The 26,270-nt window shown below is 49.0% G+C and overlaps 1 protein-coding gene across 5 annotated transcripts in view; it reads right to left on the bottom strand.

Moving 5' to 3' along the window:
* The window catches only part of ZNF827 (zinc finger protein 827), a 229,589-nt gene that overhangs the window by 73,851 nt on the left and 129,468 nt on the right, over positions 1 to 26,270 (bottom strand). The gene's annotated exons all lie outside the window — the stretch shown is intronic.

Below are 26,270 nucleotides of genomic sequence, written 5' to 3'. Positions count from 1 at the left end.
CATGGCCTGTGTTCTGAAGGAGCTGGTGTCTGGAACTGGGGCTGCCACGAAAGAGCCCAAAAAAGAACCCCCAACTGCTGGATGAGAATCAGGGGCATCCGACACCCTAAGTGCCTCTGCCCCCAGGAGCATGAGGGACGCCATCATGTGCTTTTTACTTGGAGCATGGTCCCCCAGTCAGTGTGCTGCTGCCAGGCCTCGGAAGCATACTGCAAGTCATGACTAGGAATTGGTGGACACTGCGGACGGAGTACGCACCAGAGCCCAGCCTGCAAGGCGTCCAGCCCTCCACCATTTACCACATGTCCATGGGTGGCGCAAATGGTTAGCATGCTCAGTGGCTGACCAAAAGACTGGAGCGTCTATGCTCCCAAAAGTGCCCTGCAAGAAAGGCCTGGGAATTTATTTCAGGGCAGAGGGGGAAACCCAGTCATTGACAACCCCAGACAGGGCAGTTTTACTCTGAGGCACCTGCGCATAGGATTGTCCTGAGCTGGAATCAACTCCATGTCTCCTGGTTCTATTTACTTATAACAGATGAGATTTAATCACAGGACCGGGAGGCGTGGGCAGTACAAGGTCCGGAGGGGGTAGCAACACAGCTTGGAAGAGCAAGGAGTCACCCCCACCCTGAGGCTGGAGCGACAAGTGAGGTCAGTGTTGGGCTGCTAACCCAAAGGTCAGTGGTTTGAACCCACCAGCTGCTACTTGGGAAAAATAAGAGGCATTCTGCTTCCCTCAGATCTGCAGCCTTAGAAACCCCTTGGAGCAGCTCTACTCTGTCCCAGGGTCCCAGTGGGTTGGATTTTGGTAGCAGAGCCCCGGAGTGGAGACAGCTGCTGCAGAAGAAAGGGGGTGAAACACCCAGTTCCTCCTCCCTGCCGTTCCCACGAGCACCTCCCACTAGTGAAACCTTCCTCAGCACCCACCAATCCACTGCCATTGAGTTAATTCTGTGAGCCAAGTCTGTGAGACTAACTCTTTAAGGGAACAGACAGCCTCATCTCTCCTGAGGAGTGGGTGGTGGGCTTGAACCACCAACCTTAGGTGGCTCACACTTAACCCACTGCATTTACCAGGGACCGTTCGCAGGAGCCAGCCCCCTACAAACTGGAGCAGATCAGAGAGAACAAGGCTAGGACACTCCCCACAGCTGTTGCATGCATGAGCAGGTTCAGGTTAGAGCCACTGAGATCCAGGTGAATTTCCACTCGCAGCAACCTCACAGGACAGAGCAGAATGGACCCACGGGGTTTAGCCACGCTGGCTGCCACGTCTTTCTCCCAGGAAGCAGTTGGTGGGTTCAAACTATCAACCTTTCAGTTAACAGTGGGATAGCTCCCCATGGTGCCCCCCGGCTACTGTGATGATTATAAAGGAAACATTAAAGTGAAAATGGAAGATTCCTTACTCTAAAAAAATGGAGTAAAACATATGGACAAATAAGACTGTTTTACATGACTGTTAGGGAGCCCTGGGAGCGCGATCAGGTAACTGCAACGTTATCAATGGTCCAAACACACCAGCCACTTGATGGGAAAACAAGGAGGGGTCCGTTTGTTTTTGTAAAGGCTTACAGCCTCAGAAACACTATACAAAGGGGTTATGACTATGAGGCTAGACTGAATGCAACTTTGTATGGCAATAGTGGTTGTTCAGTCCTAAAGCACAAAATAGTTTTGGTTTAAAAAATTAAATTGGTTTTAGTTAGTTAATAGGTGACAAGAGTGAGGAAAATGGAGAGGAGAGTACAGTCCTTTAAAGCTAAACATCTCATAAGCTGTAAGTGATACAAACCACTAAAGGAGAAAGCAGGGCAGCAGATACCTAAAAATATGTGCTCCCTCAAGAGTAGACAGCTCTGGGCTCAAATCCCGGCTCTGCTACTTAGTAGCTGTGTGACCTTGCTCCAGTAACATCTCTGAGCCTCCAAGAACATCTATGAAATGGGATGATAACTGGGTCCAGAGAGGCGGTGTGAGAATTAAAGAAGCTAGTCCATGTAGTAACTATATGGTTGTACAACTTGACACTGAACTTAAACATGGATCATGACAAACTATGGAAAGCCTTGAGAAAATGGGAATTCCAGAACACTACAGGGTGCTTATGCGGGACCTAGACCTGGACCAAGAGACAGTTTTTCAAGCAGAGCAAGGGAATGATCGAGTGCCTTAAACTCCGGACCCGCGTGGGTCAGGGTGGGATCCAGTCACTACAATTAATTATTCAGTCTGTATACTTAGCAGGTAGCGTGAGCAGACCAACTGCACGTAGAAGAACGCGGCATCAGGATCGGAGGAAGGCTGCTGAACAATGTGATGATAGGCCGACGCCACAGCCTTGCTCAAAATAAGTACTTGCTGATAAAGATCAAAGGCTGCGGCCTTCAGGATGGATTATGACTCGATGTAAACAAACCCCGAATCCTCACAACTGGACCCATAGATAAAAGAGATGGAGAAATGGCTGAAGTTGTCAAGAATTTGCTTGGATCCACAATCAACATCCATAGCAGCAGCAGTCAAGAAATAAAACAATGTATTTCCACTGGGCAAATCTGTGTACAAACCACCGAAACCAAACTCACTGCCATCGAATTGAGTCAAGCCCTGGTGGTACAGCGGGTTAGGCACTGGGCTGCTAACTGCAAGGTCAGCAGTTCAGAACTACCAGCTGCTCCCAAGGAGCTGGAAGGTAGAGACTCCCTTTTGGGGACATCAAGGGGCATGAAAGGGGACCCCTAACAGATGTCCAGACTGTTGCCTTGCCTGTGACACAGACGGGTATGCACTACACTCACATTCACACAGCACTGGCCTCAGTCCAGACTTCTGGGAAGGTTTAGCTAATGGGAGGCACTGGGAACAGCCAGACCAGTGCTGGCTCTGGCTCAGCGATGGTTAGTTCTATGTGCCAAGCCAGCCGGGCTCTGGTACCCCATTGCTGGGCCAAACACTAGCCTAGATGCTATTAGGCAGTACTCACACGTGATTAAAGCAATTGGCTCTAAGTAAAGCAGATCACGCTCCACAACGTGGTGGGCCTCCCTCTGTCAGCTGAAAGCCATATAAGCAAAAAAGTTTTCTGCTTACTCGACTGGAAATAGACACCTCGCCTCCACGCATCTTCAGTCTTCCTGTTGCCTGGCCTATAGATTCTACAGAACACACACTGAAGGAAGGTCCTGTTTGTCACTACACATTTTAGATCTGCCTTGAACAAACACACACACACACAGTTTCTAGAACTTCTCTCTCTGTGTGTTGTTGTTGTTGCTAATGCTGAATACTGTTGCTTTTGACTCAACAGTGACTCAACTTGACAGCATTTTCTTGGCTGTAGCGATCACCAGGCCTTTCTTCCCTGGCTAGGCTGGGGAGGTCCACACATAGGTAGATACCTTCATGTGTAGAGATGAGGGGGCTTCCAAAAGCTTGTGGGGAAACTCCATGAACATTTAACTCCAGTCCATCCCAGAACTCTCTGAAGCTCCCTCGCACATGTGTGAGGAGCCCCGGCGGTGCTGTGGTCCAGCCCTCCACTGTTGACCAAACGGCGGACGGCTCACCACTGCCCCTGCCACTTGGAGGCAAAAAGATTTACAGCCTTGGGCACCCTGTGGGGCCATCTCTGCTCTGTCTTACAGGATGGTGGAGTCAGAGCTGACTCGCTGGCAAAAGGTTTGGGCATTTTTACGGTGTAGTCTCGTTCTCTCCCTCTCTTTCCACTTGTTCTGTATCTCTGGCTAAGGCAGGCTCAGAAATCAGTGTGGCAGGTGTGGCTGAGCGTGGTAATTGGGGCCACAAAGGGGAAGTAGCAACAGTGTCAGGCATTGTGCGAGAGACAGGTGGACATCGTGTCCCACCAGAGGAGGGGGCTGGCTCCAGCCAGCGAGACCAGCAGCAGCCGCTCTCCTGGCAAAGTGACAATGGAGCAGACAGACGCTTAAGAGGTGAACAGGGGTGTCAGCATTCTGAGGAGCTGGGGGAAGTGTTCTCAGCACTTGAAATACACAGCCTGGCTGGGAGGTGCAAGAAAGACCACTGTGGTGAGGAAGAGATGGCGCCCAAGGCCATCAGGTGGCGGCCACACTCACCAAACCAAACTCGCTGCCAGCAGTTGATTCTGACTCATAGCGACTCTATAGGACAGGATAGAACAGCCCCCTGTGGGTTTCCAAGACTGTAACTCTTTATGAGAGTAGAAAGTCCCAGCTTTCTACTACGGGGTGGCTGCTGGCTTTGAACTACTGACTTTGCAGCTAACAGTCCAATGAGTAATCACTGGGCACAAGGCAACAAACACTGCCATCAAGTAGATGCTGACTCATAGCAACCCCATAGGGCAAGGTAGAACTACTCTAGTGAGTTTCTAAGACAGTAACGCTTCATGGAAGTAGAAAGCCCTGTCTTTCTTCAGGGGAGAACTTGGTGGTTTTGAAACTGGGGACCTTAAGGATCACAACCCAATGCATAACCACTACGCCTACAGAGCTCCCAAGAGGCTGCACTGTAGGAGATTATGGCTATACCCTTCAGAGCAATGGGAAGCAAGTGGGACTTTACTTGAGGGGGTGGGACGGGTTTTCCATGTGGGGATGCTCTCCCGGCTCAAGAGTGCAGTGAGATCTGGAGGGGCCTGAAGAAGACAAGGCAGACGGCCGGGGCAGAAGTCCACACGGCCACGGCCAGCCTGGTGACACATCCGCACACCAGCAGCAGTGCATACAACAAAACTAAGGAAAAACAAACCAAATGGGTTGCTAGCAAGTTGATCTCGCAATGCATGCATGAAAGGGTCCTACTATGCCGTCAAGGTCTCTTGGCAGTAAAGGTTACGGAGAGCGAGCCCTGGTGGCGCAATGGGTCAAAGCTGTTGACTACTAACTGAAAGGTCAGAGGTTCAAACCCACCAGCTGCTTCACGGGAGACAGATGCGGCAGTCTGTTACAAAACCCACTGGCATTGAGTTGATTATGACTCACAGTAACCGGACAGGCAATTACAAGCCTGCACCCGAGGGTTTCCAAAATGAAATCTGTACTTAGAGCAGGAAGCCTCATCTTTCTCCTGTAGTGCAGCTGGTGGGTTTGAACTGCTGACATTGTGGGTAGCAGCCTGCTGCTTCATTCACTGTATGACCAGGCCTCCTCCATAAAGACCGCCCTATTGGAAACCCTATGGAGCAGTTCTAAGTGCTACTCTTTCCTACAGGGCCGCTAGGAGTCAAAATCGAATTGATGGGGCATGGAAAAGCACCCATCTTCATGGAAGCAGACCACCAGGCCTTTCTTCTGCTGTGCTGTGGAGCGACTTCACACCACCAACTTTTAGACGAATGCAGTGCTCACACCTGGCTCCTGCAGTAAAGCCCACTAAGAACTGTAAAACCAACGCTTGAAGAATTCTAGGTGAACAGAGCAGAGGCTGTACACCCTGGGACTGTCTCCTGCATTTTACCAAGAGGAGACAGGGGCTAGCTCTGCATCTTTGTAAGTTCTCTTCAGCAGCGAGGTTTCCATAGATGCGGGAGTGAAGCCGGGTTACCCCCAAGACGCTCAGAATAAATTAGGTTGAGAGGGAGACAAGCACTCAAGGGAAACAACAACCCAAATAATTCTCTACCCTGGATGCCAGCTTTATCCTGAATCGCAGAGAAAAGATCTCTTCAGAGGGAGCAGAGAACGGGTCACTGCTGAATGTTAAAGTGCACAAAGGACCAACAATGCTTTTCTAGGGCTGAACGTGAATGGAGAAACTTCAGAAGTCAAGGCAGCTCAGGCCTAGCAGAAAGTCTCATCTGGAAAGAAAAGACTCTAGGTTAGCAAGCTGTCATCCTCTGCATTGTAACTATGTATCTAGGCAGCACTTTGCTCTGTATTTGCAACTATGTATCTAGGCTCTGCTGCGTGTCACGGAGCGTCTCTGTTTAGCAGTCTGGAGGAGCTAGGAATCTGACTTCTGAATTCCATCCGGGCTACCAGTGACCTTCGGACAGCCAAAGGCTTCTGTTTGGACAGCCAAAGGCTTCTCTAGGCTGTTTCATCATTGGATAAGAGGTGGCAGGTGTGATAATATTTTATGTAAATGTTCTTAATACATGCTCAAGTAAGAAACAACAACAACACACTGAACAAAACAACATCATCAACAACACTAACGAGTTACAACCTTAGAAACCCAAAGGGGACAATTCTATTCTGACCTGTAGGGTCACCATGAGTCAGAAACAATGTTATGGGCAAGCTGCCAGTATTAAGAACCCCAATCCAAACCAAACCAACTGCCATTTGGTCGATTCTGACTCACAGAGGACCCCTGCCCCCACCCCCTGTAAGATTTTCCAAGACTTTATCTATTGACAGAGCTGACAGCTTCATTTTTCTTTGGAGGACCAGCTGGTGGGTTTGAACCACCAACCTTGTGGTTAGCCCAACCAACGCCTACCCCACAGCACCGTGATTATTCTAATACCGATTTTACAGAGCGGAAGGCCTAAGCACAGACTAGTTACGTAATTTGCCCACATCCAGAGAGCCGAGGCAGCACTTGGATGCGGCACAGACAAGAGAAACTCGGGAATCTGTCCTGGAACGAATGAGCAAAAGGGAGTGGGGAAGAGGCAGGGACCAGAGGAGCTGGGAAACAGCCATCGCACCATGTAGGCATCCGGGGATCGGAAAAACAGACCTTTTCCACTAATGCGCGGAGAAACATGAGAATGATTTTTGTCTTTATGTGCGTCTCAGGTATCTGACGTCTATTTCCCAAAGCTCTTGCACCCCATGAGCCTGGTGAGGCCACATACTTCCCGTCCAGTGCCCACTGAGTCTGCGGGCCAGTGGGCCCGTTATTAAGCCTAAATGTAGAGAAAAACGGTCACCAGGTGTTTACTGACCGTTACCTCCGCACAGGTATGGTGCTCAGTGTGAGACGATGACTCCAGGGACACCTGTCTGCCACCCAATCGGCATCCACTTTTCAGGAAGAAAGGAGAGCGGGCAACTGAAGGTGGGCATTCCCTATATTAGATGCGCTTACTTGATAGGAATGGATCTCCAAACACGCTGGCCCTTTCTCTCTGCCCAGGTCTGGAGAGGGCAGAAGACACTGGACGTATACCCCAGAGGCCAGGCTGGCAGGGCCGAGGGGCGTGCGTTTCGGAATGCTGACACTGTGCTCCTGACGCTCTTTTTACCCCTCCCGCACCCACGCTTTCTTTTGGCTTGGGCTTTGCTGAGACAAGTTGCCATGCAAAGGGTGGTGGGGTGGCCTCTGGCTCCTGCTCAGCAGCAGGGACTGTCATTGTTGGGACAGGGTGATGGGGCAGGAAGTCCCAGAGGGGCCTGACAACAGGCTAGACTGGTTCTGCATCTTCCCATGGAGAAGAACAAACCAAATAAATCAGACTCAGACCGTGTGTGCTTTTTTGAAGCAGTGTCCAGGGCCCAGCAACTCTCACTTCATCAGGGACCTATTATTCTAGGAAAGAGGCTCATCTATGAATGCCCCATGGCCTTTGTCTCCTGCTTTTCCAGGTGCCTAACCGTTCGCCACCTTACTGTGAAACGGCCTCACCCTTAGAACGTCAGCACTGGAAGTGGGAAAGGGCAAAAGGTAAACCGTGAAGGGAAAAAATATATATACTTGCTATTAGTTAATGTTTGAAATACATACACAGGGTGACAGGGGAGGAGGTCAAAACAAGCAGCTAACGAGGGAGGAAACCATCACCTACTGTCATTGAATAAACCCACCACTTATCACAAGGTGGCCTCTTTGGTCCTGGACCACAGCTGGTTGGTTACCTGCAAGACTGAGCTAATTCCTATCAGTATCCCCCAAGCACCTGGGAGCAGAGTTTCAAGTGGGGGGAGGGCCTTAGAAACGGCCCAGAGCCTCCGTTCCTTTTCCTGTCTTTTGTTACTCACAGCTCCATTTTGCTACTTAAATCTGAAAACACCAACTTTTCCTCTCTTTGCCTTTCTTTCCCAGACACAGCGAGCTGGGCACTGGAGAGGTGCGTGTTTTTATTTCTGTCCTGCAGACAATCTACGGGGCCGAGGTAGGAAGAGGCAGTGCCGTCACCATGCCTGGACGATTCCGGTCATCAGATGTCACAGACGGAAGGTCAACAGCACAGTGCCGTGCAAAGAAAAGATTTATAATAAATAATAAAACAGTCCATAAAAGAGGATGGCTCTGAAGAGTGATACATCCTGCTAAGTGCCGATTGTGGTACAGAGAGTCCCACCTTTAACTTCTGAGTGCCCACAGGGAGCTCTGCTTCACGCAGAAGGGCCAGCCACTGGAAAACCGCCCCTCCCCGGTGCCGCAGTCAAAAGCAAAGCATTACGGGAAAACGATTTTGAATTAGAAAACAAAAATGAAAAAGATGGGGGATGCAGCACGCAATGACAACATGGTTGCCAAGGCGCCACAGAGCAGGTTTTCTCCATGCCCCCCCCCCACACCCCACCCCACCCCAGCCTCTGGTCAAACAGACGGCTACTGTCGCTGCTGTGGCTGAAGTGCCTGGAGTCGGGTCTGACCCACAGCAAACCTGGGCATAACGGAAGGAAACACTGCCCAGTCCTGCCCATCCTCAAAATCGTTCAGCCTGTTGCTGCAGCCCCAGTGTCAACCCATCTCATGGGGGACCTCCCTCTTTTCCACGGTCCCTTCACTTTACCCAACGTGAGACCTTTTTCGAGGGACTGTCCTCCCCTGAAAACAGGTCCAAAGAATGTAAGACCAATTTTTGTCATCCTTGCTTCTAAGGAACACGCTGGCCATACTTCTTCCAAGACAGACTGGTGTGGCCTTTTAGCAAGCCACCGAGCTCCAGTATTCTTCTCCAGCACAACTCCAATGCAGAGATTCTTCTTCAGCCTTCCTTATTCAATGTCCAACTTTCACACGCATAGGAGGCAACAGGCACAGGAACAATTGTGAGCTTGGTGGTAGTTACATAATCTCCTGAAGGGGTGTGGTTCAGCCTGTCACTCAGATCACAGCCTGATGCCTCCTTGAGGACATGACCTTCTCATGCAGAGGATTCGGGGAACTTCCTCTCTCTCTGCCGCACCTTCATGTTGACAAGCCACGTGGAGCCATGCTGATGGCAGCCAGAGCCCTGAAGATGCTTCCACCAACACTGGATCCATAAGACATTTCAACCACCAGCCTGTGATCTTCCTGCATTCGGCATCATTGTATGTGCTGCATGAATCTGAAGAGGAATTTATGGACTAGTTATGGCTAATATTGGACTTATGGATTTGAGCTGGACTGGGCTGGGATGTTTTCTCAATAGACAATTGTTCTTTTCTATAAAGGTCTCTCTTACACATACATGAGTGTCTCTGGATTTGTCCTCTGTCAACCAGGACTAACACAGGCAGTGTTTCATTCTGTTGTGTGCATGGGGTCATTATGGGTCACAACAAACTCGGCACCTAATAACAAAAACAAAACTATTTTTTTTGAAAGGGGAAAAATTCTTCTCTGTTGCTCCTTTAAAACCACCAGGTATAAGGCATCATGCAAAATTATATATATATACACGATAGTGAATGAAGGGGGAAGTACAGAGTGGAGACCCTAGGCCCATTTGTCGGCCACTGGAGATCCCCTCATAGAGGGGTTTAGGAGAGGAGATGGGTCAGTCAGGGTGCGATGCAGTACCGATGAAGAACACAGCTTTCCCTCAGATCCTGGATGCTTCCTCCCCCCAACTACCATGATCCGAATTCTACCTTGCAGGACTGGATAGGGCAGAGGTTGTACACTGGTGCATATGGGAGCTGGAGGCACAGGGAATTCAGGGTGGACGATACCTTCAGGACCAGGGGTGTGAGGGGCAATACTGGGAGAGTAGAGGGTGAGTGGGTTGGAAAGGGGGAACTGATTACAAGGATCCACATGTGACCTCCTCCCTGGGAGATGGACAGCAGAGAAGGGGGGGAAGGGAGACTCCGGATAGGGCAAGATATGACAAAATAACAATCTATAAATGATCAAGGGCACATGAGGGAGGGGGGAGCGGGGAGGGAAGGGGAAAAAAAAGAGGACCTGATGCAAAGGGTTTAAGTGGAGAGCAAATGCTTTGAGAATGATTAGGGCAAAGGATGTACAGATGTGCTTTATACAATTGATGTTTGTATATGTATGGATTGTGATAAGAGTTGTATGAGCCCCTAATAAAATGTAAAAATAAAAAAAAACTAAAAAACCAAAAAACAAAGCACTTTGTCATTACTAAGCATAATTTTATTCCCCCCTGAAACCTTTTTCTTTTTCTCCCCTCTTCAAAAAGACAGCTACACATGGGACTGAATCTGGGAGTGGTAAGTAGGAAAAAAAGATAAAAACTAAACAAAGATAGGAAAGACTTTGCTTTTCAGTGAGTTTTTAGTCAGAACCATAAGGAGCCTCGGAGGCGCAGATGGAAAGAAACACTATTCCATGTAAGGGGGGCAGGAGAACCAATGTGAAGTAAGGTTCTGACTGCAGTCCAAGCTTCGTCCCATCTTTCCCTTAGTGGGTGGGGAGATCACACCGGGCGAAAGCATCTGACTATCGATGCGTATGGCCATCTATGAGGCGGTCTCAGGAGGCGCACGGGGAACTTCCATGCCCTCGTCATTCCACGTTTTCCACTCGCTTTTGGAAGCTCTCTCCTATTCACACAACACAACAGAGCTGCCATGGCCTTTCCTGAGCGGCTGAGTGAAGTGAGTCCACACTCTCTCGGGTCCGTTTGGACGTTGTGAGAATGGACCATCTGATTTCCAGAAGTCCCAGGAGTGATCCATCGAAATGGAGAGTGGTCTGGGTGGAAACATTCCATGGGAACACGGGGCTCCCTCCGATCCGTGGCCTGCTCTCCAGGCGATCTCAGTTCCTAGAGGCATTTAGTTCAAGTGACGGCAAGACTGCTTGTCAGCACTGCAATAGAGCCGGTTTATTTTATGGACGGAAATAAGGACCGTTGTTGGCGTCGTCGTTGTTGCCACCGAGTCGGTGCAGGCCCGGCGACCTTCTGCAAACTGGAACCAAACCTGCCCGGCCGGTCCCGCACCACCCGCACAATGATTCCCGTGCAGGAGCATCGTGTTGCAGCTGCAGTGTCAGTACCAGGCACTGGCCGAAAAATAGCATACTCGTCTTTTTAAAACACTGACCTATGAAGCATTCAGATCTTAGGACATGAAAATAGTTTAAAAAAGCAAAACAACAGCTACAAAATCCTTGGCATGTGTTCGAACAGAGCAGTCACATGGTGAACTGAACAAGAGGCACGAGCTGAGGAAGCAATCACCTATGCCTCCCCCGTCCTCACGAAGCCGCCAACAGAGCAAACGGGATGTCAAGACCAACTCCTAGTGCTGGGCTCCAGGCCTCCTCGAACCCCCGGCCTGTGACAGAATGGAGGTGGACACAGGCAACGGGCACGAGGAACTTTCACGTATGCCTGATGAAGGGAAGGAGTATGACGACAACACAGAAATACGTTCTTCGAACAACATCTTGATCGTATTCACAGTAAGAGACGGCATGCCTCGCTCAGACCCAAACCAAGCTCACTGCCGGGGAGTCGGCTCAAACCCTAGGGATGCTGCGGGGCATAGAAGAGCTGCCCGCAGGGGCAGCCTTGGCGTTCTGAGGCAGTACATCTTTCCCTTGCTCCGGAGAGACCCTAAAGGAACAGCGGGACTTTGAAAACTTCTCAAATGTACACAAATAAGGGAGATGGGCTTATTTGCAGATAAAGAACGGAAGCATTTGGATTAGGTTTCAACTATCGTCTCAGTATCTCAAGTATTTAAAAAACCTCTCCGGAAGCTTCCATATAGGCTCGCAACTCAACAAAGACATTGGCACGTTTTAGTCCTAATGATTGCAGTTTTAAGAAAAGATCAAGTAACGATATTTCACTTTCGATTTTCATGGTTAAAGTAATTTCCTCATTTCTATGTACTGATCCCCGCCCCCCCCACCAATAATACTTGCCTTGATTATCATGTATTTGCTCATAGTTTTTAACACAGTGGATGTATAATATTTCTTTTACATATTTGCCTAGCTATGTTTCGCAGCATACTGATTAAAGATTTTATTTGAAATATATTAATTATCTAGTTCCACATTTTTATGAATTAATTTTGAACCTTGAAAAAAAACAAATACCAGAATCCCATGCAGGTTTATCAGTTTTATCATGAATACGGAAATAAAGAAGCACTGTAAGATCACTTTGCTATTGTCTGCTTTTTCGTGTGCTGCTGACTCAAGGCAGGCTCATGGTGACCCTATAGGACACAGTAGAGCTGTCCCCCTCCCCATTTTTCCTAGGCTATAATCTCGATGGGAGCAGGCTGCCAGGGCTGTTCTCCCATGAGTTCCGATCCCAGACCTTCTGGTTGGCAGCTGAGTGCTTAACTGCTGTGCCACTAGAGCTCCTGGTCGCAATCACACTATGTGACCGCGGACCCATCTGGTCCACCCAACCTCCAGTGGGGCCGGCAGACTCTTCTGGGATGAGATCTTCTGCAGTGGCTGCTTCTCAACCAGGCCCAATATGTGAAGAGGCGAGGGTCTAAAAATCAGTGTCAGCTCTCTCTCTCTTGTTGTCAGTAAGAAAGTTAATCCAGCAAGAAAGAACATACACTTTCACTGGTACTCATGAATACGATTCTTCCCTCCTCTATACCATGGGAACAAGGCTTCGGAGCACCTGTCCTGGGTGATTGTGTTTGTTTGTTTTGTTAAAGAACCCTGTGTGGCAGGTCACGGCACTTGGGGTAGAGATGCGTGCTCATGATTAAATCCAGTGCACGTCCAGCCCTCAAGAGAGCCCTGGCCAGCCTGCAGGGCCAGCCAGCCCCTTATTCTGACTCAAAATGGGAACCACCCAGAAGCCACCCACTCCCGTCCCCCTGTGACCCGGGTGGATCAGGCCTACAAAGCTCAGCCAGTGATCACAGGGCACTCAAACATTTCTAAAGAAAGGGGGCCTGTGGGGAAGAGAACGTCAATTAATCTTGACAAACCGGCCAAGTTCAGCTGGGGTAGTCATCTAACATTTGAGGTTAGCATTGCATATTCAGTGAGCTTCGAACCCGGCCTGGTGGACAGAGGGAGAACCAAGGTCACTCCACCAGGCCCTTCCCATTCGGGCATCAGCTTTTCTCCTGCACACACATGGAGGGATCGAGGGAAACAGGGCAAGAGAGAAGTGCTGTGTGCCCCCCATTTCCTATTCCATTGGGTGGCTGTTCCCAATCAGATAAAAAATTCACCGCTATTAAAAACCAATCAAACGGGGTGTGGATTTTGAAAGGTAGTAAATGGTCCTGTGGAAAATAGCCATTTTTCAGAGATGTCGATCCTAACAAAGGTGCAGAGGACATTTCGTGATATCTGGGATATGCTGTTAAAAGTGGGATTATTTTTTAAGATGGGTGGAGCAAGTATAGCAAAATGCTGCTAATTGCACACTTTGGATGATGAGGATAAGGCAGATTATTATATTCGCTCTTCTACTTTGTTTTAAATCTATCATAACCATGAAAATATCATGACATAATAAATAGCAACCCATAAGCAAAAATATGCAACCCAGGTCAACTGCCAAACAGAAAAATAACTGATAGTAAAGGGAAAAAAGCAAACACAAATGCCTCCGAGGGAACCAAACGTTTCACACCACGCACTCCGTCACTGCCAGAGTCCATGCCAACCCCAGACACCCCATTGGGTGGGCAAGAACTGTCCCGGTGGATTTCTGAGACTGTAACTCTTTAGCGGAGTTAAAAAAAAACCACAACAACAACAACCTATCTTTCTCCCTTGGAGTGGCTGGTGATTTTAAACTACTGACCTTGCAGCTAGCAACCCAACACATAACCACTATGCCACCAGGGCTCCAGTGGGAACCAATCAATGCAAAGGTTTTCAATATGAGACATGACTTTTAACATTCTCCCCAATTGTTCTTCTTTAAGGATAAAGCAGAGTTGGTTAGCTCTTCGAAACATGCCCTCTTCGAAGAAAGCTGATGGTGCCCGGCTATCAAAAGATACAGTGTCTGGGGTCTTAAAGGCTTGAAGGTAAACAAGTGGCCATCTAGCTCAGAAGCAATAAAGCCCACACGGAAGAAGCACACCAGCCTGTGTGATCACGAGGTGTCGAATCAGGCATCATTAAAACAAAAAATCTTATACTGTGAATGAGGGGAAGTGCAGACTGGGGACCCAAAGCCCATCTGTAGGCAACTGGTCCCGGGGAGGAGATGAGCCCGTCAGGGTGCAGGGTAGCAACGATGAAACATACAGCTTTCCTCTCGCTCTTAAATGCTTCCTCCCCCCCCCCCAACTATCATGATCCCAATTTTACCTTACAAATCTGTCTAGACCAGAGGATGTACACTGGTACAGATAGGAACTAGAAACACAGTGAATCCAGGGCAGATGATCCCTTTGGGACCAGTGGTGAGAGTGGCGATACTGGGAGAGTGGAGGGAGGGTAGGTTCGAAAGGTGGAACCGATTACAAGGATCTACATATAACCTCCTCCCTGGGGGATGGACAACAGACAGGTGGGTGAAGGGAGACGTCAGAACATGCAAGATATGACAAAATAATAATTTATAAATTATCAAGAGTTCATGAGGGGACGGGAGCAGGGAGGGAGGAAAAAAATGAGGAGCTGATGCCAGGGGCTTTAAGCGGAGAGCAAATGTTTTGAGAATGATGATGGCAACATCTGTACCAATGTGCTTTACACAATTGATGTATGTATAGATTGTGATAAGACTTATACGAGCCCCCAATAAAATGATTAAAAAAGAAAGAAACACGCCTTCTTTCTCCCTCATTTTGAGTCCTGGCAGAGAAGGGGTTAAAGTGCTCCACAGGAGAAAGAGATGGCAGTTGGCTGCAGCTGTGGAAACCTCATGGAGCCTGTGACCCCACTGCCACGGAGTCAATACTGGTTCATCGCAACTCCGTGGGTTTCCGAGACTGCAACTGTTTATGGGCGTACAGTCATGTCTTTCTCCCTTGGGGCTGTTAGTGGTTTTGAACTGCTGGCCACTCGGTTTGCAGCTCAACACGTAAGCAGTATGCCATCGTTTTTTGCAGCGCCCCCCTCCCCGCCCGCCCCGCCTTTGGTAAATTATAGAATTAACCTTTTAGAAAATCCATTGGACAATTCTTAGTGAAAGTCGGACACACAGGAGTGTGCTTTTTTTACAAAGACCTCTTTCGACCATTTTACCCCAGTCTCGTGTAGACTGGCAACGGGGTGGGGAGAGAGCCCTGTGACGTCCACTCATCAAGGACTGAACAGGTCCGTGGTGCACGTACCCGTGGAGTGCTGCGCACACCCTGACAGAGAGAAAGCGGGCTCTGCTTCAAAGGAAAAACACGCAGAAGACAAAACACACGAGACCCTCACGTGCCCCAAAAGGCTTAATCCAAAGAGCGAAAAGAGAAGCCACAACTGGGGAACAATTGTTGACGATGACACAATGGCCGAGGGACTAGTCCCAGCTGTCTATAGAGAGCTGCGACACCTCACTAAGAAAAAGATGAAAACCCAATTCATTAATGGCAAAGCTCAGGGACAGACTGCTCACCAAAGGTGACGTCAACAAGCATGTGAAGGCATGTTCACGTCACGCGCCATCCAAGAGATGCAAATCAAAGCAACGATGAGATACCACCTTATACTGATAGGACAATAGAATTTTTTTAAAAACCATTAAACTGGAGAGGATGTGTAGAGATTGGAATGCTCATACACTGCTGGTGGGACTGTCAAAATGTGCAACCACTGGGAACAGGAATTCTATATAACCCAGCAAACCCTCTGCTGGACATCTACCCTAAAGAAGCAAGAGCCATAGCAGGGAGAGACGTATGCACACCCATGTTCATCGCGACACTGTTCACTCTAGCAAGAAGATGGCAACAACCTCAATGCCCACCAGCCGGGGCATGGACAAGGAAACTGCGATGCATATGCACGCACCACAGAATACTGTGCACCGCTAGAAACCATGACAAAACCAGGAAGCACCTCATGGCATGGATGGACCTGGAGAGCATTATGCTGAGTGACATGAGTCAAACACACACACACACACACACAATTACAGGAGAACATTGTTATAAATAACACAAAGCAAGACAAAGACTTTCATACCGAAAGGAATGGGCTTTGGAAGTTACCAAGTGGGGGTGGGTGGGAGGCAAAGGAGGGAAGACGAAGCAATAGACTAGAAGGCTGGCAGGGATTAACTTGGGGGACGGGAAGATAGTAATAAATGGCAAATCAAAGTGAGGGTAAGATGAATACAAATTTGATGATTTGAAATGTAAACCCCAACCTAATTCACACAGGTTGTTAAAAGAGGGTTATGGTTACTGAAATAAAGAGGCCTGTGGGGTCGTGGCTATACAGTGGGCTGCTAACGGCCAGGCCAGCAGTTAGAAGCTACCAGCTGCGCTGCAGCACAAGGACAGGGCTTTCTACTTGCACAAAGAGTGACAGTCTCAGACACTCACAGGGACAGTTCCATCCCGTCCTTTAGGAGTCGGAATCAATTTGATGGCAGTGAGTTTTGAGTATGTTTACTGGCATGGACAGATGTTCTTACACGTGTTGTTACGTAAAAAGAGAAGATTATAAAAGTAGACATATAGTAGGGTCCCCCCTTTTTTTTAATGAGAAAGTATCCCAATATAAATAGGGAAAGAATCCACCAAGGATCTCCCGCCTTGGCAGTCCCTCTCTGGGTGGGAGAATTAGATGCGATTGCTTGTTCTTCCTTGATTTTCTCCAATATTGTCTAGAAGTGAAACAATGAGTTGTAACAAAGGATTAAGTTTTACCGCTCAGGATCCTTGCTTGTTGAAGAGACGTCTTTTTAAAGGTTCGCTCGGAGGGACTGTGTCCTTGGAGACAGTTGTAAAGACAAAAGGCAGGAACCGAACAACTCAACTCGCTGCCATCGAGCGGATGCCGACTCGGAGGGACCCGGTAGGGCAGGGTGGGGCTGCCCCTGTGGGTTTCTGAGACCGTTATTCTTTAAGGGTGTACAAGGTCTCATCCTCCCCTGGAGAGACTGGTGGTTTCAAACGCCTAACCTTGGTGATCACGGATCAACTCATAAGGCTCCTTCTGAGGCAGGGACAGCTTCATTGAAATTGGAATCCCTCCCGTGCCCTCCAAGCTCAGAATGCTATGTTAGAAAGGCGTTACTCCAAGAAGAACGTAAGACAAATAAACCACATTAGGGGGAACATTATACTCGCCTTGTTTTTCATTTTCTCCTTTGAGATGTACACGCGCCCTATAGGTGAGGCTGCCTTCAAGGCAGGCCTAGGGGCAAGTGAACACTAGGTTTTTAAGGAATGAGTTCCTGTTGTGGCAGTTCTTGTCTTTACTATTGTGCAGCCAGGAGATTTCTCAGGACAAGAGCACAGTGGCAGGCCTTGTGGAACCCAGACAAGGGAACCTAGGCCAGCGGCTGCCAAGAAAGTCAATCCTGTCTATCCAGACGTGTGAACTGTCAGCTGGTACGGGGACTCGGATCTCTGGGTTTACACATCAACAAGGCTGGTGGGTGTTCTGACGAAGTAAGCAGGACACGGGTAAAAATAGCATCCCCCTGCAGTGACACCAGAGTCTCTGTATGTCACCTGGAAGAGGAAGAAATGAGGGGACGGCCTTTCCAACATTCCTCTCACCGACAGTTACCACTGAGGTCCAGGTATGCAGATTTGATATCTTCTTAGCAACAAGCTCGGAGACACTCTTGGAAAAAAAGTCTCAGATAAGAACAGGATGGGAGCCAGCATCTCGACCACATACTCCTTCCGGTGCTTTCTCCCCACATCATCTGTGAAAGCCGCCTGGGGTGGGGGGTTCGGATCTGGAAGTCTACGCACAGAGACTTAAAAACTCACACGCACCACTATGAGTTACACAAACAAGGCGGAAGCCTGTTGCAAGCCAGTAGGAATAAAAGCAGGAGTTCCCAAAGAAATTAAGAGAGAAAGAAAGAAAAAAAAGGGGGGGGAGGGCACAATTCTCCTGATTCTATAAAGGAGATTTCCAGTTGCTGCGTCAGAGTAACACAGCCCTCTACAGCCCCAGAGGCGCAGTGCTTCCACCGCAAAGTCTCCGCGCACGGTCACAATGGGAAGGAAACTAGCAAAGGGAAATACCTGCAAGACAACGGGGTAGATATGGATGAAAACACCGAGAAAGGCTGGGCCGAGTGAGATGGAAACACACACACACCAAATGGCAACAAATAGGCATTTTAGTTCCCCTACATAAAAAACAAACAAACAGACAAACAAAGGAGCCACGTGCTGTGGGTAAGGCTAAGTTCTCATTGCTTTGCCATGTGTAAACTCAAAAGGTCGGTAGGAAAACAAGAGGAATTCCATTTGGTTCAGGGCAGGCAGCTGTAGACAGTTGTGCAGGGTATCGCTGCACAAAGGCACCATCCCACAGGGGGCGTGATTTTTATCACACATCCGAGATGCGCAGATCTATTATGACATCGTTCCAGCAGATGGCAGTGTCCCCAAGAAGGGCATCTTGAATTTTCTTGCGAGGGCACACACCATATGGTGCGCCAGCAGCCAAAAAATAACCGTATGTCCTAACGGAACGGGCTCCTTGAAATCAGGACCCGCTTCTGTTCCTTCTAATTCTGTTCTTTAGAAATAGACTTCTCAGTGCATACATATAAGGGGCAACAGGAATATACGTTGAGCTGAGCCCAAATCAGCAATTCCTTTGCTCCGTTTCTGTTCATAATTGCTTCGGTGCAATGCGGCGGTCTTTTAAAGTGGCCTCCCGCTTCCGAAGGTGACACCGCATTATTCTCTTTTGCCTTCCAAAGAAACAACACCGGGGGTTGCGTGAAGCCAGGCAGCACACAGCTAGCTTGCTTTCACACATTTTGACAGTCTCTACGACCGGGCCATCAATATTTCAGGGCCTGCCCCCGGACTGCTGCCCAGGCCCTATCTACTGGACACTTCAAAGTGGCTCTTTCTCTCGGTAAACACAGCAAAAGCCGTTACTGAAATCATAGAAAAATAGCCCGCATTTCGGATTCTGAAAATTGGGCAAATTAAACATTTGTTCTATACAGTGGAATACGAGTCTACCTTTCTCGGGTTTTCTCACTCGGCTCTCTGTGCTGTAATGAAGGGGAGGACAATTCAGGCGAGCACTTCCTGGCTGCTGGGATACGGCCAGCCAGGTGTGAGAAGTGTTTTTGTAAGGACCTGCAAAGTTATACCCCCATGGGCATGAATTATTAATGGAGAAGGGAGAGAACAAGTAACCGAGAGAGGGCTGTTGGCAGCCACTGTTTGACGGGCCTGGTGTCACAGAACATTGAGCATGTCCAGTTCGCCTGCCAGGAGCTATCTGATTCTTACGCTCGGGTTCCATTTTTCTATTTCGATCTTATCCAACATCTGGCTGGGTGACGGGCCATGTCCAAAGATGTAGATCTTCTCTTTCGGACACTAAACCTTGGGATCTAGTTATGGTCTCACGCCTCATATGCTTTCATCTACAAATGATCCTGTGAGCTGGCTCCCTGCAGAGCCGAGGCTCGTACTGGAGAAGGAGTAAAAAAAGTGGGATCCTATTAGTCTTGCAAGGGCTCAGTCCTTCCATCCTCACGGGCTTTGGCCAGGACTCTCTCTCCAAGTCATTTGTCAGACAGCAACGGCATTAAGAGTACTCGGTCCACACACAATCACCAAGGAGACTCACAGCCTTCTTTCCACTTAGACGGAATTTTCTAGACTCTGAGGTTAAACAGGCAAAAGAACTGCTGTTTTAGCAATTAAAGTGAGGTTGCAATGGAAGGACTGATTCAGTGGAGGTGGCCCTTGGAGGCAGCAGCAAGGCGGAAGGGGCAAGGCCAAGGCATTAGTGAGCAGGACCACAGGATCCAATCATCCCAGCTGCTAAGTAGATTGATTTTTCTTCCTGGCTACATGGGGCCTGTGGCCGTGGGTTTTTCTCCCTTACTTTTGGGCAGGCGCTTCGGATGGAAACAGCCAAGTCTGAGTTGGCCCCATTGAAATCAACAGCAACATCGTTGTTAACACTCAAGTCGGTCATTAAAAGTCTGGGATTTCTTTGGAGATAAGGCACAGGAGAGACCGCATCAGACATAGATTGATAAACTACTTCCACCGAGTGATGGGTGCACTCCCTCCCTTCCTGTGGATGTTTGAAATTTTCCATCATAAAAATTAAAATAATAATAATAATAATGTAGAAAGCCAACCATCCGAAACTTGCGAATTATTCCTTTAGCTCCACCAAACTCTTTTAAAACCCTGCTAACAAGGAATGCAGTCTAACATCATTTTCTCTCACCAGAGCTGCCCACGGTATAACAGAGAGATCAGCAAACAGCAGCAAGGCCCGCGGGCAGATGCTGTGGTGGAATGATGCTGAGGGAGTATACCCGCACCAGTCCACCCAGAACGGACACTGAGCACACACCCACTGGTTTCAGGGTCTCTAGTTGCTCAAGCACAGACGCCGGTAGGCACCTCCATGTCTTGCTGAAAGCACATATTAGAATGCCAAGCTACAGTGTCTCATTTTGGATCACTGTATCGTCCTCAGTTCTTGTGGTCGCTAAGAGATTGAAACTCAATCATGATCAACGGTCATGGGGGAAACTGTGAGATTATAAAGGGCAAGGAAAGTCCGCTTTTCTTCCAACGCCGTGAGCAGGAAAGCTTCATGAGCAGACAAGCTCAGGGTCACAGTGTGGAAAGGTGCTTAATACTGAGGCCAACATTCCAAGGCGCCCTTTGTCACTAACCTATCATACATACAAGGATGATTCTGAATGCATTTCATGAGCCATTGTGCTTCTTCTGAGAACGCAAACATGAAATTTGTTAACGAACTACACTAAATACTTCAGAATCCAGACCCATTGCCTGGGAGAAGATTCTGACTCAGAGCAACCCGATCGGATGGAGTAGAGCTGCCCCATGGCAGAACTCTGCAAGTCTTTACTGAAGCAGACGGCCAGCCTTCCTCCTGAGGAGTGGCTGCTGGGTTTGAACTGCTGGCCTCTCAAGTGCTTAACCACTGCACCCCAGGGGCTCCTGCTCATAAAATTCTAAGCCCGGATAGAAATCCTTTCAGAAGCGTGATAAACCACACCTTAAAACATAACCCATGAGCTAACACTGAACATACAAAGCAAAGTATGCCCCTTTTGAGACAAGTACTAGAAGAGAGAGGGCTTTCCCCACTTCTTTTTCCCTGTCCCTGATATCAGCTTAACTCAGGTTCAAGAGGATTTCTAACACAGAGAAGCTTGATTCTATTCCACCTGAAATTATGACCAAACCCAAACCAAATTCACTCTCATCGAGTTGATGCGGACTCAGAGAGCCCTTGGAGGAGAAGGCAGAGCTGCCCCTGTGGGTTCCCAAGGCTGTAAGTCTTTACGGAGAAGAAAGCCCTGTCTTTCTCTTGTGGAGCGGTTGGTGGTTTTGAACTGCCGACCTGTCGGTTAGCAGCCCAACATGTAACTACTATGCCACAGGGCTCCTTGAAGTAATGACATGAGCAGGTAATAAAAAGAGTGTAATTGGGGGACAGGCTAATTGAGCAGGTCTCACATTCAAAGGAAAAATAAATAAAAACACACCCAGGAGGTTTGTAGAATTAGAAACCAGGAATTTTGTCACACTGTGTGGAAGCCAGGAGCCCTGGAGGCATATTCCTTATGTGTTAGAAGTCAGCAGTTTGAAGTCACCCGCTGCCCCTCGGGACAAAGATGGGGCTTTCTGCTCCCGTAAAGCGTGACAGTCTGACACTCACGGAGGCAGTTCTACCCTGTCACCCAGGGCCACTGTGAGTTGCCACGGACTCGATGGCGGTGCGCGAGTTCGGATCTGCAGGCCAGCAAGTCCCAAGGAGCAGCCTCTCCTCTGCTCAAAGAGGAGAGAAGACTCGAATTGCTTTTTGCTCAGAATCTCCCAGTGACAAGACAACTTAAGGGGTGCTTCCTTTCTGTCAAATGGTGTTTTTTTTAAAAAGTTCTCTTCAGTCCTATAATTATGCTCTATCTCCTCCAGCCAAGATAATGTGAGGCATATTTCACTGGTTTAAAGCTAATCCAAGCCTCATGTTACCATTTTTCTCAGAATACCTGAGAAGCATGTCTACCTTTCTGTGTATAGACATTTTCATGTAATATTAAAAAGTCAGTAGCACCCTCTGTAGAGGGTGCTGGGGGACAGATGTTTTGCTCAGACCCCCTGGACTGACCTAGTGCACTTACCCCTAAGTCTCTGTGGGCATTGATTGCCAACAGGCAAAAAGACACACCATCACCGATTGGAGGCCGCCTTACTGGGGAGGTGGCACCTGGTAGCTTAATGGTTATAATGTTGGGCTGTGATCTACAAGACCTGTAGTTTGAAACCACCAGCCACTCCTTGGGAGGAAGACAGGGCTTTCTACTCCAGGAAACAGTCTCAGAAACACACAGGGGGCAGTTTCACCCTTCCCTATTGGGCCGCTAAGAGTCAGCACTGACTCGATGGCAGTGAGTTTAGTTTTTCTGATTCGTATACACCCCCGCTGCAGGTGGCCCGAAGCCAGTGAGTGATTTCAGGTGCAAACAGCTGGTACCCTTGCCTCAAGGTGTGATCAACTCCAAGATGCAAGTCATGCTCCAGAGCGCTTCATGGGATCAGGTGGAAGACAATCCAGGTAAAGTCAGATCTTTGCTCTTCCCCTCTATTGCCTGTGCATAGGTGGGCGATGCACATAGTTATTGGGAAGGTGGGGCTGTAAACCTAGCAGTCCTGGTGGCACCAGGGTTACCCGTTGGGCTGCAGTTTGAATTCACAGCTATTCCTCCGGAGAAAAGCGAGGCTCTCCACTGTCATGAAGAGTTACAGTCTTGGAAACCCACATGACCTATAGGATCCGCAATGGCTGAATGGCAGTGAGTGCGTCTTACACCTACCCAGAGACAGCCGAGGAGAAAGGCCTGCAGATCTACTTGTGAGAATTCGCTGCGGCCGGGTTCTACTCTGACCTACACAGGGTCACTATGGATCGGAAGTGACTCACCGGCACCTGGTTTGGTTTGGTGACTGTCGCCATCCCGTCCTGCTGGCTCTGAGGGCAACTCTTCCTAACACCGTGTAAAGCCTTTGTGAGACAAGCTGGATCTGTTTTAATGACTGCGTCACATTTGATATGTCTAAATTCCAATAAATAATAACATTAAAAAAAAATAAAACCTAGGTCCAGGCTCAAAAATGAGCAGCTGCGTGTGGTCTTCCACCCGGAAGCCCATCTTGGCATCAACTTCCAGGGAAGCTGGCCCATGACGCTTCGAGAATCTTACGGAAGAACATGGTTACACTGCTGCTGTTCAGGACCGTCTAAGTCTATTCCTCCTCGGAGCAACCTCACAAAACAGCGCAGCCGCCCGGGAGGGCTTCCCAAGCGGGAATCCTTACAGGAGTAAAGATTTAGGACTACGTGGCCACGTTTTTCCTGCTACTGGGCGGTTCAAACCAGTGAGCTCTGGGTTAGGGGCAGAGCGCTCACCAAACTCACAACTCACTGCGATTGAGTCCCTGCCGACGGCTAGGGGGCCACCCTGTAGGGACAGGCTAGAACGGGCCCTGTGGGTGTCCAGGACTGGAGCTCTTTGCAGGCTTAGACAGTCCCGTCTTTCTTCCATGGAGCGGCTGGTATTTCGATATTCCTAAATTCCAATTAATAGGTTTTTTAAAAAGACAAAATCTTTCCAGCTGCTGACTTTGCAGTTGGCACCCAAACGCTCAACCGCCGAGCCACCAGGCCTCATTTTTGGCCACTAGAGCTCCTAAATTAAAATGAACATATATGATTTTCAGTCTAAATCCCTTCCTTAAATGCCTACCAACTTGGCCAATTTCATGAGGATTTTGATTTGTGGGCTTAAACATATTTGCCAAATTGTCTTAGGGTGACATGTAGGCAGAATGTCTAATTTGATGGTCAAAGTAGCTTTCCACATCCCTGGCCCACATTCCAATTCAATCTGCATAGAGCCTACCCGAATTACTTATCCATGTGTGTGGTCTGCAATAAAACCCCCAAGACCAGACCCTAAGGATGGTGGAAGCCTACCAGAGAAGCAGAGCTCAAATATTTCCCACCGAAACAAGATGGAGCAAAGCGGGTGTGAGTGCACGCCATCAAAGGAGGAAAATCGGCCCGACCCTGAACAAGGCAGGCCTGCCAAGTTCCGGCTCTCACAGGTTGTCCTGGATCTGGAGACAAGGCTGAGGCCATCCTCCATTCTGAGAAGGTTCCCTTCCCTAGTGCTGATGTAAAGTCGCTGCTGCACAAGACCTCCTTATGGGATTGCAAAGCGAGCGTGCTCCTGACCCAAGCCATGCTATCTTCCACTGCCTCATATGCGTGTGAAAGTGGGGCATTGAATCAGGAAGGCCAAAGACCAATCAATGCATTGGAACTGTGGTGCGGGAGAGTGTTAAGAGTACCATGGACTGCTAACAGGACACACAGACCTGTCTTGGAAGAAGTGCGGCCAGAATCCTCTTAGAGACAACGATGGCAAGGCTTCTTATATACGTCGGACATGTTGTCCGGAGAGACCAGTCCCTGGAGAAGGACATCATGCTTGGTAAAGCGGAGGAGCAGCAAAAAAGGGGAAGACCCTCAACTCAACGAGATGGGTTGACACGGCGGTGGCAATAATGGGCTCAAGCATAGGACCCATTTCAGGGTGGCACGGGACCAGGCGGTGTTTCATTCGGTTGTGCACCTAACGAACTTGATGTCACTTAACAACAGCAGCGGCAGCAGCAACAATAAGCAAAGTCTCTGGGAGGCAAGTTGGGTGTGCTTTCAGGGGTTCAGGCTCAAAGGAAAAGCTTTATCATTTGTTGTCCAGAATGAAAACCACACCGCCCATCAACCACTCCGAGCAGTGAGCCTCTCCTTGCTTCTCGGGAAAGCCGGCGTCCTTGACTCAGACTCCTTGGTAGTTCCCGGCTAGTCCTTCCAGCCCCTCGGTGTTCCTCGGCAAAGTGACCTCCTATCTCGTGGGTGGTTGAGTTGAGGGGGCAGGAGGGTCCCACAAGGGTGGCGTGTGCCTTTCCGTTTCTGCACTGTGTGAGTTTGCGTGTTGGGGGTGGGTGGGGGGTTTCCCTCACTGTTTCTTGTTCAGGATTAGGCAGCTTTCAAGCCTCAGCATTGAACAGTGAAGGCAGGCCTTTCTCTCTTCATTAATGACCAATTAATGAGCGACCCACCTTGGCTGGCCTCCTCAAACTACCTCTGGCACACAGAAAAGTGCATTGCCCAGAGTTGTTTTATCGATTTTCTTTCTAAAAGCATTATCTTTCTTTCTTTCTTTGCTTTCCTTCAATTCTTTGCCCTTCTAGCCACACTGGAAGTCAGCAGTTTTAAGCCACCAGCCTGGTGGGAAACCCCGAGGGGTCAGTCCTCCCCTGCCCTACAGGGTCACCATGAGTCAGAATGGACTTGGTGGCAGGGAGTTTGGTTTGGGGTAACCATGCTATGAAGGAGCCCTGGGGGTGTAGTGGTTACAGATTGGGCTGCTAACCACAAGGTTAGCAGTTCGAAACCACCAGCCGCTCCCCAGGAGAACTCACTGTCAAAAACTCAGTGCCATGGGGTTGATGCTGACTTACAGTGACACAGTGAGCCAGGACAAGGTAAAACTGGCCATGGGAGTTCCCAAGGCTATAACTCTTCACGGCAGTAGAAAGCCCCATCTTCTCCCGAGGGGCGGGTGGTTTCTAACTGCTGACCTTGTCGTTAGCACCCCAACAGGTCACCACTATGCTACCAGGGGTCTGGGGTTCGACAAAGCTCTCTACTCCTGCAAAGAACTACAGCCGGGGAAACCCACAGGGGCAGTTCCACCCTGTCCTACATGGAGTCCGAATTGCCTCCGTAGCAGTGAGGGTTTTTTGGTTTGTTTTGTAAGCTAGGTTGTAAAGCGAAACATTGGAATATTCTTGGTGCCAAATGATCAGCCTTTGGCCGCAGAGCTAGTTGGGAACAGAGCTGTGTGAAAAACCCCAGTGTAATCCTGAGGGATCTACTTGCTGGACAAGGTTACTCAGGGCCACAGTCTCAGGGGGCCCCAGGTCAACTGGCACAATATAGTTCGCAGAGACA

Source organism: Tenrec ecaudatus, chromosome 3 (assembly GCF_050624435.1).
Source record: "Tenrec ecaudatus isolate mTenEca1 chromosome 3, mTenEca1.hap1, whole genome shotgun sequence".
Classification (NCBI taxonomy): domain Eukaryota; kingdom Metazoa; phylum Chordata; class Mammalia; order Afrosoricida; family Tenrecidae; genus Tenrec; species Tenrec ecaudatus.
The sequence above is the reverse complement of the archived record's forward strand: the minus strand, read 5'-3'. Positions and strand labels throughout refer to the sequence as shown.